Raw genomic sequence first — 17,924 nt, 5'->3', positions numbered from 1 at the left:
AGGCTGAGCAGCTATTATACACCATCAGCTAACTCCTGAACACTTCGGGCAGTTGAGCCTGAGAACTTTTAGTTTAATTTACATTAAAACATCTACCTTCTGCCGCTTATCTGCCACATGCATTAGGATTAGTTTTTTGTTTTGCATTTTCAGAGATTGCTAGTGAAGAATGGTGCTTGGGGAGACACTGTGCCTCCAGAAGACACTTGAGAAAGTTTATAGGCAAACAAGCTCCCAGTTTCCCTACTCACAGTCAGTACATTTACGCTTTGCTATAATTAGAATGAATAGTAAGCTGTCATTCTTCAGTAGATGCTCTATGGATCTGTCCATGGAGAGAAGATTTGGAAGTGGATAATCTTTGCATTCTTAGGCTCTGCTTTGAATATGTCAATTAAAGAAAAAATAACAAAGACAGGCAGACCAAAAAGAAACACCAGAGTTCTGGAAAACCTCTGGAAGAAAAGCTGATAGTGTCATATGTAAGACTGAGCAAAGTGGGGAGGGGGTTGTCTGCACAAGTTTCACTCCTGTCACTAAATTTTGCACAAACCAAAATTATTAGAGGAGGCACCAGCTCAGGACCTTCAGCACTGACACAGCACATTGTGGCATGCACAATGTGAATTCTTACCTTGGATGTTGGCTCACTATCTTAGGGCATAAGCTCCCAGGTTCTAGTTTTAAGCTGGCTGGACACGGAAAACAAAATGGCATTTGTCAGGCTTGAAAGTGAACATGTTGTCCAGGTGGAACTACCTTGACTCTTGCTGGCCAAAATTATATTTTTTTCTCCCCAGTACGGTTCTCAAAATAATCCACTGATAATCATCATATATATTCCCATTCCAGCTCATCAGGGACAAGTTAGGCATGGTTACAAGTATATTAATAGAAGTGGTCTCTTTCTAATAACTGAGATGTGTATGCTTGAGAATAACAAGATGAATATTTTATGTTGCTGTTTATTTGAATTTCATTTTATCTTTTAAATACACTAAATTCTTACTTACCACTTTAAAATGATGACTTGGGAGAAAAGTTTTGCCTTTATAGGATTAGTAAAAAATAATAAAAATTTGCAACATATTTTCCTATCATTTAAAGAATTACTATAGATGGAAAAAAATTTACCCAGCAATAAGAACAAACTTTTTAATTGTCTTAATTAATAAACTCAATAAAAAATTAAGATAATTATTTTTTCAGAATTTCCAGAAGACAAATTTTTAAGGGAGAGGCAGAGCATAAATGTGTTACAGAATGAAAATTTTGGCAGCACAGTTCTTACTAGAATCTATTCCACTGTTTTATGGTAATTGTGATGAAATATATGGGCAGAAGTGTCTTTTACCCTGTCTGTATGTCCATGCTTCTCCACATATACTCCTGCCATTGGGATCCAGACTGCTTTTCCCTCTCTTGCCAAGCTTATTGAATTTCTATCTGTCTACATCATCTACAATTTCCTGCTGAATTAATCTCTTGTAGCCTACTTCTTGAACCTATTAAATCAGATTTTCAGTCTGTACTCCACTGAAACTTAACTGAAACTTCTCTTAAAGGTAGTTCTTTTCTTCTAGTCAAATTCCAGGCTCTGAATCTTTTTACCTTTCCCTGTGACATCTCAACAGGTTTTCACATAACCTGCCATCCTTTCTCTATGAAATCTTGTCTTCATAGGTTGGTTTGGGTTTTTTCTTTTTTTCTTCATTTTAAATTGTCTTTCTGTTCTTCTATCTCTCTAAACAACGCTTTCAATGTCTCAGTGCACACTCCTCAACTCCATCCACTACCTCCCACATCTGTCTAATACAGAAGGTATCATAGGGCCCTTTGTAGCTATCTTTTCTACAATATAATCTATATGAACAAACAAGTATTTACAGCATAGCAACTATGAAGATAAGAAGAAATCAAAGGTATGGTAGAGAAGATGATATAACTGCTTAGAAAAAAAATAAAAGTGTTAACTATTTCAATGATAAAGTGAAAAAGGTAAACACAAGGCAAATTTATCCTCTTTCTAAGCTCCAGGGAGGGAAATAATGCAACTTGAATTGTGTCTTGTTGAAATTGTCCATTTGGATGGCTAACCCCTTTTCTGACATGGTTGGTTTTTACATTAATAACTGTTCCAAATGATGTCTTTTCCTATTACACTGACATTCTGTCAGCAGTTTGTGCCTGATGAAAAAAGTGAAGCACTGGAACAAAGCAGTCTTGGCAAAATGGAGAATGTGATATTTGGCATCATCCATGTTTCTGTCTCATAAACATCTTCAAAGAATATTTTGTAATTCTTTGAAAATTTTAATTCTTAGAATTCACATTCTAAAGTAACTGTTTTCTTTCAGTCTATATTTGTTAAAGGAACAGAAGAGTTATCTACTCTAAAATAGCATTACTTTTCCAAGTAGAGGTGTCAAAATATTTGGTGTATATGATCTGGCGTTCTAGATCTTTCTGGTGGCTGTGTGGTGGGTTGACATTGGCTGGATGCCAGTTGCCCACCAACCTTCCCTATCACTCCCCTTCTTGGTGAGAGAGGCAGGGGAAAATAAGAATGAAATCAACCCTTGCTGGTCAAGATAAACACAGTTTAACCAAACAAGAGGAAAGGTTGAGAATACAGAAGCAAAAAAAAAAAAACCACCCAAAAATATTTTTAGTCTACTTCCAGAAAGCAAGATATGTCCATCAATTTCCAGTGAAGCAGGTCTTCAGTACATGTGGTGCTTGGTCCAGAACACAAATTTCATAAACAACAAATGCCTCCCTCTTCTCCTTCTCCTAATTAGCCTTTATTGCTGAGCAGATACCATTCTGTATGGAGTATCCCTTTGATCAGTTTGGTTCAGCTGTCCAAATTGTCATCTCCCAAAATCTTTCCCACTCCCAGACTGCTGGCAGAGGGGGTCAGGGGTTGGAATTTTGGAGAGACAGCATTGATGCTGCTGCAGCACTCCTCAGCAGTAGCCAAAACACTGCTGTGTTATCACTTTTTGAGCTACCAGTGCAGAGCACAGCACTGTGAGCACTGCCACAGGAAAATGAACTGCAACTCAGCCAGGCCCAACACACAGGGCTAAATAAAGGTTTGCTCTGCTCTTGGGTGGTTTGCAATGTCTTTCTGTGTGGAGTAAAGGGTCAGATATATATGTATATATACATATATATATATATATGACTTACCTTTTTTTAAGGTTTCTAGGGTGGTTTTGTCAATTTTGGATCAAAACAGCTGCTCCAACAGATAAAAATAGATGAGACCCAATCACAGAGCAATGACACCGACTCTACTCAGATTAAATGCAAGAAGAGGAGGTCAATTTTTTTTAATTGCAAGTGGCTAATTCACTGATTACTAAAAACTATTCATGAATAATTTATATCTCAAATATTAAACTATGTATGGGATGAGTTACTGGCAAGACTACAAAACCACAAACCTGCAACTCTTCCTTCCTATAAAGCCTATCCTAAGACTTGACCTGTGTAACTTGCACTATTTGTTTTTTTAATGATTGATCTCAAAGTATAGAAATATCTGAGTCATTTATATAACTTTATTGGATAAAAGTATTCTGAAGTTTTAAGAAGCAATGGTGATTTACAAAATTAACCAATTTTAAAAAATTAAATCTCATGTGCCATATTTATCATTACTGTGATTTTACATTTACATCATTACGTATCATTTTATGATTACTTTGCTTACACATTGTGATGTGTGGGAGGATTCATCCCAGTTTGAAACAAGCCATGAGATTAGGAAAAGAGTGAGAAGACAAAGGTTGAGGAGATGAATTTCACAATTAGATTCTTCATCATAGACAACAAATATAAGCACAGTGCTCAATTAAATTTTTTATCTTTTGTTTCCTAGCACATCACAAACATTTTCACCTCTTACTACACACCTGGAAGCCACTATGTGTAACTATTAGCAGTTCCATTTTACAGAAAAGAAATTAATGCATGTTGAAGACTAGGATTTTACAAATTAAGGCCTCCAGTTTGGACAAATGAAGATTTGAGCATTACAATATTATGATAAATGGAACTGCAGATCATCAGCTTCTCAAGACCTCACAAACAAGCTCTGCTCAGATTTACCAAGTGAGATTCATGAGCTTTTTTTTGAAAATGCCACCCTAACAGCTCAGTGGACCTCAGTGTTGCATCTCACTGATCTCTAAACGTTGTTTCCATTCCCCATGTAGGTTCTTGGGGAGATGTGGATACTGAGGCTAAATGCTGCCCAGGAGCTAAAGATGGTCCCTGCTTCTCTCCTCTGCACAGGACAGGTGTGGAGGTGTCTGCAGTGGCAAAGGAGCCCGGGATGGCCCCCAAACCACCCAGGCTGACCCAGTGCAGGATGCATTCCCAGCTGGACACTGGCAAATGCCAGTCCCTGGCTCCCAGCAGTGCCAGACGAGGCTGGGCCCTGTCACCTCCTCCTGCAGAGCTCCCGCTCCGGCTCCCGAGCGGCACCTGGGCCAGGCTCGGGCTATCCCAGGGGAAGAGTGCCACCTGCTGAACCACCTGCTCGGCCTCGCAGCTCCAGGGAACGCTGATCCATGGAATCACCCTGAACCTAATGCTGGCCACAAATTTGGTGTGGAAAACCAAACACACATCATCACACCGGAAGGAAGTAAAAAGGTAGGGCTGGGTCATTGAGCAGATGTTGCCAAGTGTTAGCAGGCCCTGTCGTGCATATGGCAGTGCACGAGAAAATAATGTCTTTTTAATGTCTATTAATGTCTGTTTTTATGTATACATAAATGTATATTTAAATTTCTATTTAAATGTCTATTAAGTACACTGAATTCTGATAGTCACTCAACTAGAGAAAGGCTAGAGTGAGCTTTCCTCTCAACCATTTACCAATAGGGCTGATCATGTGAAAGTAAAATGCAGAGCTTAAGGACTTCCTGTTTAAAAATACTTTTCTTTCCAGTACTCTTATGGATGCTTTTGTTTTAATCTTGGGACCCATCTGTCTATCTACACAATTTCATATTATGCAGCTGCTTAGCTTGCAGTGCTGAAATACTTCCTCAGTTCTCTCGGTATGTCCTGTTTTATTTACAACCACAATCAAAATCACCTGAAACTGACATTTTTCATGTAGAATCCATTATGTGTCAGAGTGCCATGTTTACATCAATACCTAAAAATATGTACAAGACTTCTTTGAAAAACCTTACTTTTCAGCCATGCTGAACTTCTGAAATGAAATGGAATTTAGATCTTTATATTTCAATATTTTAACCTCAAAGATTTTCAAAAGATGCTATTAAAAAAAAGAAAAAACAAAACACCAAAACAGAATTGAAATGGTTAAACCTTTTATTATTCACATTGCATTCATAGTAAATTGTGTAATAGTTTTCATGTCTTAATTACTTAAATTTTATATTGAGCTATAGTGATATTATCTCTCTTTTTGTCTCCACACAATTGTATTTTATAATAGCTTTTATTAGGGCCTACATGAATAGAATTTAAAATGAACACATCATTTCTGTTACTTCTGCAGTTGAGAAAAGAGAGTGCTTTTCTGATATTTGGTGTGAAAAGTGCTTTCCTTTGTGTTTTATGACATATAGAAAATTGTATTAGTTAGGGACAGATTTTGAGCAGCAAAGTAGCTAAGAGGAGTACAGGGCACTTCTGTCACTTCTCGTGACTCCACCTCAGCCTGAAAGTGGGTACAATGCCCAGCACAAAATGGAGTATTCCCCCTAGAAGAGCTTGATCTTCTTCTCATTGAAATAAAAGGCAAAACTTTCCACTGACTTCCACAGGAGAAACATTGGAGTAGGAGATACATAAGCTGATGGTGTGTTTATACAATCTGCCTCCCTGTTTGAAAGCAAGGTCAGCTCCCCCAGCTCACCAGCTCTGCCTCCTGTGCCAGCAGTGCATCCCTTGATACCATCACAAGGCCCTCCATGGTCTGGGGCTGCTCCCTGCATTTGGGGTGTCTCCTTGAAACCTGGCTGCTAAGCCATTTCCTTCACCTTTATCAAATCCTTCCTAAAATCTCCCTTCTGTCAGCACACCTACACTCAATCTGTGTGTAGGATGTGCAAATAAATTTAAATAAATATTTGTTTTCAATTGTTAACAGAAATAGCAAGGTATGCACATCCAGGGCTTAGGCACACAAACAAGATCCCACACGGTAACAAGTTTCTGTTGAGCTGCAAGAATTGCCTGGATGCACACAGTTCCCCCCACAGCATTGCAAGGTGAGTCAAGTCAGCCTCACACACCTGCACAGTGGGCTGAGCCCACCCCAATCACCCTGCATTTGCTGGAGCCTGAGAGCACACAGGTGGGCACTACCACGCATCAGCTGCTACTCGGTAACCCTTTGGTACAACTCCTTCCTCCAAACTCGTCATTGTTACCCTGCCATTTTTCACAGGTAGTTCTGGAATTGTAAAGTAATAATTTAAAATGTGTGTATAAACACAAACTATGAAATCAAGGAAGTGGGAACCTATTTGTTCTATTTAAAAAACCCTTTTGACACTCATGTGCTTATTCTTTCATTATGGCTTAATAAATTATATTTTAAAAGCCTATTTACAAAAGTTTTACTAACTAAACTTACTAAACATCATGAGATGTATTTTTACAGTTCTTAGGCCAGTAGATGATGTCAACAAGAAAAGAGGGTAGGCTAAGAGCACCATTCCAAAACATTGATGGAAAAATTAAACATCTGAATTTCACTCATTTCTCTCCAAATGTGTCCTTGTGGACTCCAATCTTCCTATTCAGTAGGTGGGTCAGATTCTGCCTTCATTTATCATGTCAGTAAATTTCCACCCAATGCCAAAAGCTGTGAAATGTCACCTTATTATACACCGCAGTTCTTTGTATGGCTGGCTGATTTTGCCCAGAAATTCCATTCACTTTTTCTCTTGCTAAATGAAGTGCCTTCAATTTTGATCTCCAAGAATGGTTGCTCATTCTGAATGAACACTTTTTATTCTGAAAATGGGTTCCTTTTTTCCTCTCCTTTTTTTTTTTATTAACATGTCCATACTGTTGCTAAACATAAAGAACTTCTCAAGGAACCAATTTTACCACTTTTGTTTGGGTATTATATGGATGTTCAGAATAGAAATCAAGAGTACAAAAATAGATTTTCTTGATTTATGAGACATTCCTGTTTTCAATTCACCATCAGTATGTGCAGACACGATGCAGTCAAGAAATGAAGCATCTGGTTCTCCCACGTTTCATTTATGAACTTTAGCACCAGATGTAAATCATTCATAAAATCCCAAAGTGTTGGAAGAGTCTCTTCCTTCATTTTAACAAACATATATTCCAAGTACTGTACCTAACACTTCACATCATTTGTTACAAGTGATGGGATCTGAATTTTAATGACTTCCAGAAATAAATTTCAAGAAAGAAGGAAAGAGAAAGAAAAACAGGTAAGTGTGGCATTCCTTGTTTCTGACCATGAATTCACTTTGAAACCAAAAGATGTCACTTTAAGTTATTAAAACAAACTCTACATGTTATTACCTGCACACAGAATGTTTTGAAGAGAGCAAATCTATTACCTTATATCTCTTCTTCTCCCAAATTCTTTCCATTAGTGTCACATTCATGTCAGCAACTGCTGATTCAACTTCAAATCTGAATTGCTTTCCTATTCTCATCCACCAGTCACCTTTCCTCTCCTCCTTCAATCCTCCTTTCAGTCCCATTTGTTCAGAAACCCTCTCTTGCCTTTCTCTCAGCATATGTAATCCCTTGTCCTCCCTTCCCACTCCTTTGTTTCACTATGTGCATTGAATTTCATAGGATAACTCACACTTTGGGAATTAAGCACCTGCCAAAATAATTATGGGATCAAGGCCTATTCTTTATGTCAAGGAAACCTGTCTTCTTTGCGTACAAGAATCCTTTCAACAATATGCATTAGACAACGCTTTCAACAACAAATCAGTCTTTTCTGGTCCTTTTTAATACTGCATTTCTTACATATTAATTTAGCTGCAGAGTTATCAGGCATGGGTTTCACGCTCTGAGGTTGCCTTACAATGTGGCAAGCTGAGGACGTGCTAAGGAGGTGCACAGCAGATATAGCAAGAAGGTTCTTTTACAAAGGACCTCTTGATGGAGAAACCTCTAGATAAGGAAACAGAGAAGGCAAGTGGATTCACAGGATCACAGATCTTCACTTTCTCCTTTGCTGTCATTCAGGGCAGGTCTCTTTGCTGTCCTGTCTCTCACTGTACACTTTAACTACTGAACTTCTACATGAATGAATGCAATTAGCCTCAGTGCACAGACACCACCAGTAGAGAAATAGGGTAATATCCAGATAGCTTCAGTGGTAAGAAATCCCTGAATAAACTTTTTTAAAAGGAATTTTCCTTTTACTTCAGCACTATCTGGCGTGTTTTTCACTTTTTTGTTATTATCTGGAGATCTAGTCACTAGTGTAGCTGAGCACCTACATAACACCATATTTAGTGCCAAGAATAGACTTGAGACAAGGAAGAGCTGCCCCACCAGTAGCCAGGCTGTAGGTGGACTACATGAACTGATGGGGCTGTGGAGCAGCCTCCAGATATCCCCCAGCCTGATGTGCAACAAGCTCTTCAAGGACATGCTGGGAACATAGCAAGTTGCTTCAGTCAGGCTGGGAACATATCAGGGGCAAATCCAGGGGCTGTAAATCTTGTGCAGAGATCACAGCTGCAATCATAACCCACAGTTTATAGCACTGGCTGTAGATCAGTTGCTTGGGTGCCTAAAGCCCTTGGGCAGAGAAGGATTCTTTCCAGTCTTGCAGCCTTGTTCTCCAGCACAAATACCAACTGTTCATCCCCTGCCCAGGGACAGTTAGTTCCACTTAAAACTTGAGGGGGAAGAAAAAAGAGAAATAAAGAAAGAAAAATAAAAAATATCTTCTCTTGCAGGCAGAACTCAGCAACTTTTGAAGCAAAGCAGATGTTCCAGAGCGTGGGGAGAAAAAGTTGCACTGCACAATTTAAAACACCAAATGAATAATACTGTATCAAATTAAAACTTCAGGGGAGATTTAGGTAGACACACTATGAATGCTGAAGCTGAAATCCAGCCTGAACACGGGGAGTTAACATTTCCATTCCTGAGAAATGTGATACAGGAACTTAGCTGCTAAGCATCTCAGCCTCCTACGTCACCCATTGCCAGGATCACAGCTGACACCCACTGGGACATTGGTTATGGGAGGCAGAGGGGCCACAAAGCATCAGCACCTCCCCTCTGTGGCCAGGGCATCCCCTGGGCAGGTGTTAAAGGTGTCCCAAGGCTTCACCTCACAGCCTCTGGCCCAGCTGCCAAGAAAAAAGTGTCTGACCTGGCAGGGTGGGGGGCTGCATGTGGCTGCAAGTGCCAGTGGATTGCTATCAGACGTGATCAAGCCAGGAGGAAAGGTACTCCATGGGTGGAAAACAACTTTTTTTTTTTTAAATCATGTTTGGGGTTTTTTTACCAATACTTTTAAAATAATTTTAAAACAATTTAAGATTGTCTAAACTAAAATAAATGTTGCTACAAACTTCCAATATTCTTTCAATATATTTAAGCATGATAAAATTTTAAATTTTAGTAGAAAAACATCAAGACCACCTTTTTTCTTAGAAAAATAAAAAGAGGATAATTTTCTGTGTATCATTTTCTGTTTCCTATTTTTCTTCCTTACAACCTAAAATTAATCTAATTCATTACTATATGTAGACTGATCAGCCTTCAATCATGATTGTCATGCATAAATATAAAAAGGTGATCAATTGCACTACAAGACGTTTTCCTGTTAAAGATGATCATTCTAAATCTCATAACTATTTCTTTCTTGCAAAAATTCAAGAGTTTTAACTTTACATTTATTTATAAGGATACTGTCTTTGCTGGCTCCTTTTAACTTGGGTATTTTTTGGTAATATTCATATGCATTCTGTAAGCCCTATTCACATGGAATGGGTGTCTTCTTCCAAAAGTAATTCTTGATTACTTCAATAGACCAGTTATGATGCAAAGTTCTTAATTTCAATAGGAGTGTCTGACTATGGCTTATGTATTCTTAAAGTGACTAGTGGCAAACAGTGAATAACGTACAAATACATCCTCATTAAATTTTTCTTTTCTTTTTTTTTACTTGGCCTAAACTTTATTTTCAAAATAGGCATAACTATTACACCTTTGTCATATTTTCTCTTTTTAATTTTATCTATAGTGGAAATCCAGCCAAGGGAAAAAATATTAGGAACAGCATCAGTTCAGGTAAGTCAAGCCTGCTATATGGCAAATAACACCAATTTTATTTTATTCCCCACCTTCATACCATGTCAGAGGCTGCAGCCTCAGCCTTTCAGAACTCTATAAGCACTCCTTATAGTCTCATCTTAGACCCACAGTGCTTGGGTGGTCTGTGTCAAACCAACCGAGGCAGGAATCCCACCTCCTTGATCCATAATGCGCTCATCCATTTCACTTGTCTGCTCAGACATCCCACGCCAATGATTTATTTGCAGAGGTGGAGCTAGAAAAACCTCCCCCCTTCCAAACACATGTACACATACTTTTATAAACTGGCTGAAATATTCAGTAACTTCCCCCAGTGGGGAACAGGGTTTCCCCCTCCCTCTCCTATGTGTTCTATACAGTTTCCATTATTATTTGATAAATGTGTTATGACACACTATTTACCTCGGTCAGCAGCTCTGGGGAGCTTTGTGCAGCTTTGCTCCCCACCTCTGCCACCCACTAGATATTTCAGAAATAAATCACGTTCCCAGATTAAGACAATACAGTTTGGTAGGGGAAAGGGAGGAGAGAGGTAGGATGAAATTTGCTGTAGGAGGCTTTGGTTTCATTTCTCTCTTTCACTTCTGAGTCATGTGGAGCTTGTCCTCAGCCTGTAACAGTGGTGCTGCCTCAGTCTGCTCATTTTTTCTTTCAGGGATAGGAAGGCATTCTCTGTCCAATGTGCTAATTCTCCATGCTTGAGGTTCCCAGAGAAATATTCAGAGCTCAGTTTTCAATACAGGAAGGAGCAAGTCTAAGTATGTCTCTTGTAATGCACATGTTCACAGGTATTAAAACAATCTTTTCCAAGGGCAGGAAGTGAGCCAGGATGTACTGTGTGAAAGAAGGCTTGCAGTCCTCTTCTGCTGAAAATAAAAAAATATATTGAAAGTGAATCCTCACAGAGACTTTTTTGTGGACTAGCTCAGTAGCATATTACAGGCAAAATTTTTGGGGTGGAGGATGTTACCTTCCAAAGGAGTTACCAAATGACATTCCTGCAGCAACTCACATACTCTCAAAATAAGGCTTGTCAGGGAAAACTGAATGTTTTTTTCACATGAATTTGATACCAAAATACCAGGACACCCTGAGTAAGGTCTGCAGACACAGTGAGTGTTTTGGGAAGCATTCTGAAGTCAGTGATGCAGACGTGTGTGCACATATCTGTGTGTCTATCAAACCTGATTAAGCCTGTTTGCCTGAAATAGACTGAAAAGCAGATCTTTCCTAGAGTCACAGACTAAACTTCCAAAATCAAACACAACCAAAAGCTCAAATGAAATTTGGTCCAGGAGAAAAAGCAGCCAGCTGTAGAAACTGAAAGTGTTTCAGACAACACCACTATTGCTAATGCTCCCTTGCTAATCCCACCAATGCAGAGCACTATCTGTAGAAAAGGCAAAAGCACAAGCACAGTATTGTTGATTCCACATTCAAAAAGTATGAATTGATAGTCTTATTTTCTTTGCCCTTGCCATGAATTAAAAAAAATAACAAGCCTGATTGAGAATCACAAGATTTTTGTATTTTTTTCTTCTCTGTTTTATAGCTGCAATAATTTTTTAAAATAAGTAAATTATGATAGAAGCATACTAGTATAAGAAAAAGGGTGCTCCCCATCATCACCCCGATGACTTCAGGGTACTCGACAGGGTTCCTCCATAGAGTTAGAGAAGCACCATTGAACTATGCTCAAAGTGAAGTATATCAAGGGCACCAGTGCTGCCTTCTCAACACCTTCACTCTCAGCCAGAGTCCTTGCAATCCTTCTTTCAGATCATTAACAAAAGCAACATGGGGAGGTCGTCCCTTCAGGACTATGTGGCTCAATGCTCATGACTTTTTCCCCTTCTCCTGAGCTTTTATAGAAATTTTAAGGGATTTTTATCCAGTATTTCCTCTTGCATTCATCGGAGGGTGTGAGAGCTATGTTTTCTCATCAATACTTCCAAGTTATGTTTCACCCTTCTGTTAAGATAAGTCAGTCTGCAATGAGGTAGAACAGTCACAGACCTTCTGTCCTAGTAGTTCTAAATATCAGACCTCTGTGCAGGGATGCAAAAGCTGCTACTGGCTCCTATTCTGTACATCCTAGAATAGAAATCAGTTACAGAACAGCGCCTGCTAACTGAATTTGCAGGTGCAACAAAGCCTTTCCCATCTCTTACATACCTTTGGAATAGATCTCCTATCCCTTATGTCCTCTGTGATATTAGGGTGAAAATAAAAGTGCTCACATTTATAAGCAGTAACCTCAATAATACAAAATGTGGGTATTTCCCTATGAACACAGAAGAGTAAAACACCAGTAAAAGCATTCCCCCAAATTCCAATATTAAGGAAGAAATTTGACAAATTTTTTCACAGGTAATATTTAAAGATCTGAGCTGTGTAATGAATGGAATGCTATATTCTGACAGATTACAATAATATAAGGCATTGAGCAAAAAAACGCAGTATGCTGATGTAAGTGGACATGGCACACTCTACAGATGACAATTCCTGTTTGTGTCAGCAACAATATGAAAAGAAAAGCAAATCACAGGAAAAATCCTACCAAATTATTTAGAGATAAGAATTAGTTACTGGGAAAAAAATTTAATATCAGTTTGATTTGGTAATGCACTCAAATGCCAATATTGAGGTTTCAGCATAACAATTTATATTTCTATAATTATTGAGTCCAGATTGTCACAGTATGTGTGTGCTTGTGTGTCTTTGTTTTTCCTTAAGCCTGTTGAAGACATGAGCAAATTTACAGTGATAAAAAGAAAATCAAGTTCACCTCAACATGCTATTATAATGGAATTGCCAGATTTTTCTTTCTGTTCACGAGTCTGTTAAAATATAATAATAATTAAAGCAAAGCAGGTGAAGGATACATGTTGCTTTCCTAATAAGAAGCAGGGTACTTCTAAAAATCACCAGCCTAAAAAATAACACAGATGTTATGGACAGTTATCAAATTTCAAAGGTGAATCAATGGGAGAAAAAAAAGGAAAGAATTATATGCTGTGAAATTTTTTGTAGTTGTTCTTCCCACATACATATTTAAAAAATGAAAAATTTTGTCAAAGCAGTCATATTATTTCAGCAGAAGACAAATGAAACTCCTATGTCACACAAATGTTTATCCTATATCCTTCATCTTCCCTGTAAGAACAGTGCCCCAGCAGGAAAAATATAATTCTTGCAATATAGAGAAGGAGAAAGCTGTTTGTCTAGCCAGATAATTTTGGCTTGGTGAGGGATAATTAGCATAAACTGTTTTTTCTAGCCACTTACTCATTTTCATTAAATTTACAGGAATTTAAATAGGGACTTCCGTCCCTCAATCAAGTTTGTCAAATCTGAGCCTTGTTTTTGACTGACAGCTCACAGGAGACAAACAGCATTGTTGCACAAACCTTCATTCCGAAGGGAGCTGAAACAGAAGCTTAAGTGCCTCTAGGAAGGGGCATAACCTGAGTACTCAGAATAAGGTTATAAATTAAACTAAAGCAATTTGTTGGCCCTAGACAGAACTGAAAGATTTTCACCAGGAAAAGTAAATCCTGGTTTGCAATAGTTTTAAATTTCAATTCCATTTTTTCCACACCTCTTTCTCTCACTGTGTATCATCACCGTGCCAAATGTAACATCATATAAAGACTCCACTGCCATCTCATTCTTCCACTTCCTCTGTCAAGTCCCTAAGGATGATCCAGGTGTATAACAGCCTCAGATGCTCCTGTGACTGTGGGGCAAGGGGCAGGCTGTGCTGTGCTGAGCTGTGCTGAGCTGAGAGCCCAGCCAGGGCTGCCACTGCAGGTGGGACAGGGGCCAGCACTCCATGGCACATGGGGTAGGTGATGGCTGCATCAGAATTACAGCTCTTTTCTCAGGAAGGTGCAAAAGGTATGTCCCAGCATGATACAAACATCAACTTTTAGGAAATTACTTAAGAACTTTGTATTTCTGAGACTTCTACTACCTCAACAAATTTTATGGAGAGTGGCCGACAGCTTTCACAGTTAGTGGGGGCAGGAGCTGGTAGGTAAGCATCATGATAGCACATGTCTCACTTCCTTAAAAAACAGATAAAAAAGATGGAGAGACTCATGTTCACCTGATTGTAAGTGATTTCCTGCCACTAAGCTGTGTTTCTGTGACCCCAGTCATTTAACACGTTTGCTTTTCCCTATGTTGTCTAATAGTGGTTTGGCAGCCACCCTCCCTGTGACAATGACTCAGTGTGCTGCTTTTCCTGTCTTATTCTATGAAACACATCATTTGATGTGACTAGCACAGCTCATTTTGATGAGTCACAGAGCCAGGAAATAAGAAGAAAATGCAGTTTTCTGAAGGATGAAGTTCAAACAAATGTTAGGAAAATATAGCTTTAAAAAATTCCTTGTATAAAAATTGTGCATATGGTATAGTTCTACCTACCTACATGGTACAAAGTCCTTTTTCTGTGTTAACATTCATTACAATGTGTCTGAATAATCTGGAAGATGGGGAGAGTACATGGAAGGACATTCTCTCTGTTCATGGTACACAGTTAACATCCATTTTCTGACATTCTTGAAGAATCCTCCTAAAACTGAGCCTCACTTTCTATATCTCAATATGCAGTCTGTAATTTCTGTCTTTATTTCAGTTCATGTTTTAGGAAACTTGTATTCTAATTTGAAAGGTCCAATTAAAAAAGCAAACACTTTTTTTGTTTGTTTGTGTTTAAAACAAAAACAAAAACCCCATCCCTGACTCTGAATTCATTTTTTCCCTTTTCCAGCTAGAGCTATAGCCACAAAAATATTCTTCCCCTATATGTGATTATAGATGTTTAACTTACCTGCATAGGAAGGGAAAACTATATGGATTTTCACATTTCTTCTTATAGGATTCTTCATAATTAGGAAAGAAAGTGGCCAGAGAAAAGGAATTGGACAACCTTCCTCCTTTCTCTGACCTCAAGCATCTGCCAACTCCTCCAACAAGAGTAGAATGGGCAGTGGAGAAGAACCAGGACAATCAGGACAATAATACTGCTCTTTACACTGCTTCTTAGCATTGTTTCACTGGATTGAAGAAAATTCCCTCTCCTTCACTGGGGATGTGGAGAGGTTAGAGATGCTCTGTTACTGTTGAAAATACAGGAAAGTTTTCTCATCATCTCCCTTGAAAAAAGCAACAGCCTGAGGACCAGGAGTGCAATGAAAGCTCTTCCCCTGCCTCCCCTCCAGTACTCCCAGAAGTTTGCATTGCCACACACATCAGGAGATGTGTCACATTTCTCCTCCTTCCTCCTCTCAGGAGCTAATGGTGAAATAGGTGTTTTGCAGGTAACACCTGAAAAAAACACTTCTTGCTGCAGAAAGGGCATAGGAGCTCTGTCTATTAAAGCAGAGATCATTTGAGCTGGACACCAACAAGAGCCAAACTGACCTGGCCAGAAATTCTTTGCAAAAATCTGCAGCTACAAACAGCCAGGCCACCAGTGAGAAATGAAGGAATGTCGAGCGTGGTCACTGCAGCCTTTTCCTTTCCAAAGGCAGAGAAATAATCAAATTGAGCATCATCACCTCCTCTCCAATTATGACCAAGTGCACACACCACAGAATACTCTTCTGCATAAAAATAATGTACTTATTTGAAAATAAAGCATGATTTTTTTTTAAAGGAAATGGCAGAGAACAAAGTGCACAAGGCCAAACTTTCTAATAAATGAGATTTATTGTGGGAAAAAAGTCCAATAATTACATTTTCAGGGGAGAGGTCATTATTACTTAGAGAGAGGTTAATAGAACAATATTAATGGCTTTTTACAGGGCAAAGGAGATAGATGCAGCATTAATATGAATGAAAACAAGAATGAGAATGCTGCCTGTTACCAAAGTTTAGACTGAAAATTCGGAAGGTCAAATTCGTCTTTCATATTCCCCAAAATAAAGAATTAGACAGTATAAAATCTTATCAAACCTTTTCATTCAATGACTTTAACAGAAAGTAGAGAATGAAAGTGATCAAAAGTTTTAGCCTGAAGCCAACAATTAGAAGCATGGCTCCAGCTCTGTCTTTCTGGGAGACTCTAAGGGAAGATTGTTGAAGATAAAAGTCAACATGAGTCCATCATTGAACTTTTACTAAAGCAATTGCAGCAATTCTGTCTATTTGGGCCACAATTTAGATTAGACTAATTTTCTAAAGTAATGGGAAATTGCCAGAGATAAAAAATAATTTCAATATACATTAATAATAATATTACATTACACATCTGTAATGCTGTCCATGCAAAAGTCTTAAAATACTTCATAAACACTTAATTAAGCCTCCCATCACCCTGAGAAGTAGATGAGTTTTTCTCAACCATTCCTCAACTGGTGAATCTAAGGCATAGAAAATTTAAAGCAAAACATTTGCCTGAAGTTATATAATGACTAGCACTGGTTACAATCAATCATGTAGGAATGAAGGCATGTGCAACAAATATTGCCAATATCAAATAACTTTTCTGTCAAAACAAAAAATGTCCTGCATGCTTTACCAAGTCTGAGCACCCAGAAATCTCTTAAATACATCTAATATGTTTTCCTTGTGAATATCTTTGTGTACATGCATAAATACATATTGTCTACAAATAAATAAATAGGCAAAATAATAAATAAATGAAACATGTTTATTTAAAACACATGTTTCAGAGATATTGCACATCCTCATTGACAAAACTAGCTAAATGATTTTAAAAAAATTACACCCCAAGAATCTTGACTGTTAATCCCCAGCCTTGACCACTAATACTGATTTTCCTTTTTAGGTGGTGTTGAGTGAGGAAGAAAAGAGATATCCAAAGGTGATTATAAAGATGGTTATTATCATCTGTCACACACATGTGTGAATTATTAGCCTGTTTTAACTACAAGGCTAAGCAGGATCTGTCTAACTAGTAATTCCATCCTGAATACACTCAGCAGTACCACACCAGGACTCACAATTATGTAAGTTTGCTATTAAAATGCAAGTTGGAATCTACTGCTAAATCTCCATAGTCACAAATACACTGAAAAGCTGTCCTACTTTGGAAGATTAAATTGACTTTATTTTTGGTTATTGTATCTAAACACTGTAACTTGCTTATTGTACTCTCACTAATTCAGTTTTACTTTACCAAGCACCTCAGACAAGAGAATTTGCTGGAAGTCACAGTCATGCTGTGAAACATATATATTTAGGACATCCTTTCAGAATACTGTAGTTATAAGTATTTGAAGTCAAAACTCATAATTGTGCATGATGAGAGAAAACTGAGGAATCTTTTTGTTGAGTGGTCTGGCTGTAAATTTCCACCAATCCCACCAGTCTCAGCAAGTTTCAAAGTAGACGTATTTATATTATTTGGGAATGCACTTTTGTCATGGATTTAAATAAAGAAAATTATTCAACAGCTACAATTCTTATTAAATTCTGACATTAAACTTATTTTACTATTAGTACTGCATTGTACAGTCATTTGAGGAAGATATTGCTTAACATAATATAACAGGGGAGATTAATGTAAGACCTTAACTCTTCAGTCCTTACTCTTAATACCATGTTCTTTATGT

The sequence above is a fragment of the Melozone crissalis genome, unplaced genomic scaffold (assembly GCF_028551555.1).
Source record: "Melozone crissalis strain CALT ecotype California unplaced genomic scaffold, PUWL_Pcris_2 ptg000018l_1, whole genome shotgun sequence".
NCBI lineage: Eukaryota > Metazoa > Chordata > Aves > Passeriformes > Passerellidae > Melozone > Melozone crissalis.
The sequence above is the reverse complement of the archived record's forward strand: the minus strand, read 5'-3'. Positions refer to the sequence as shown.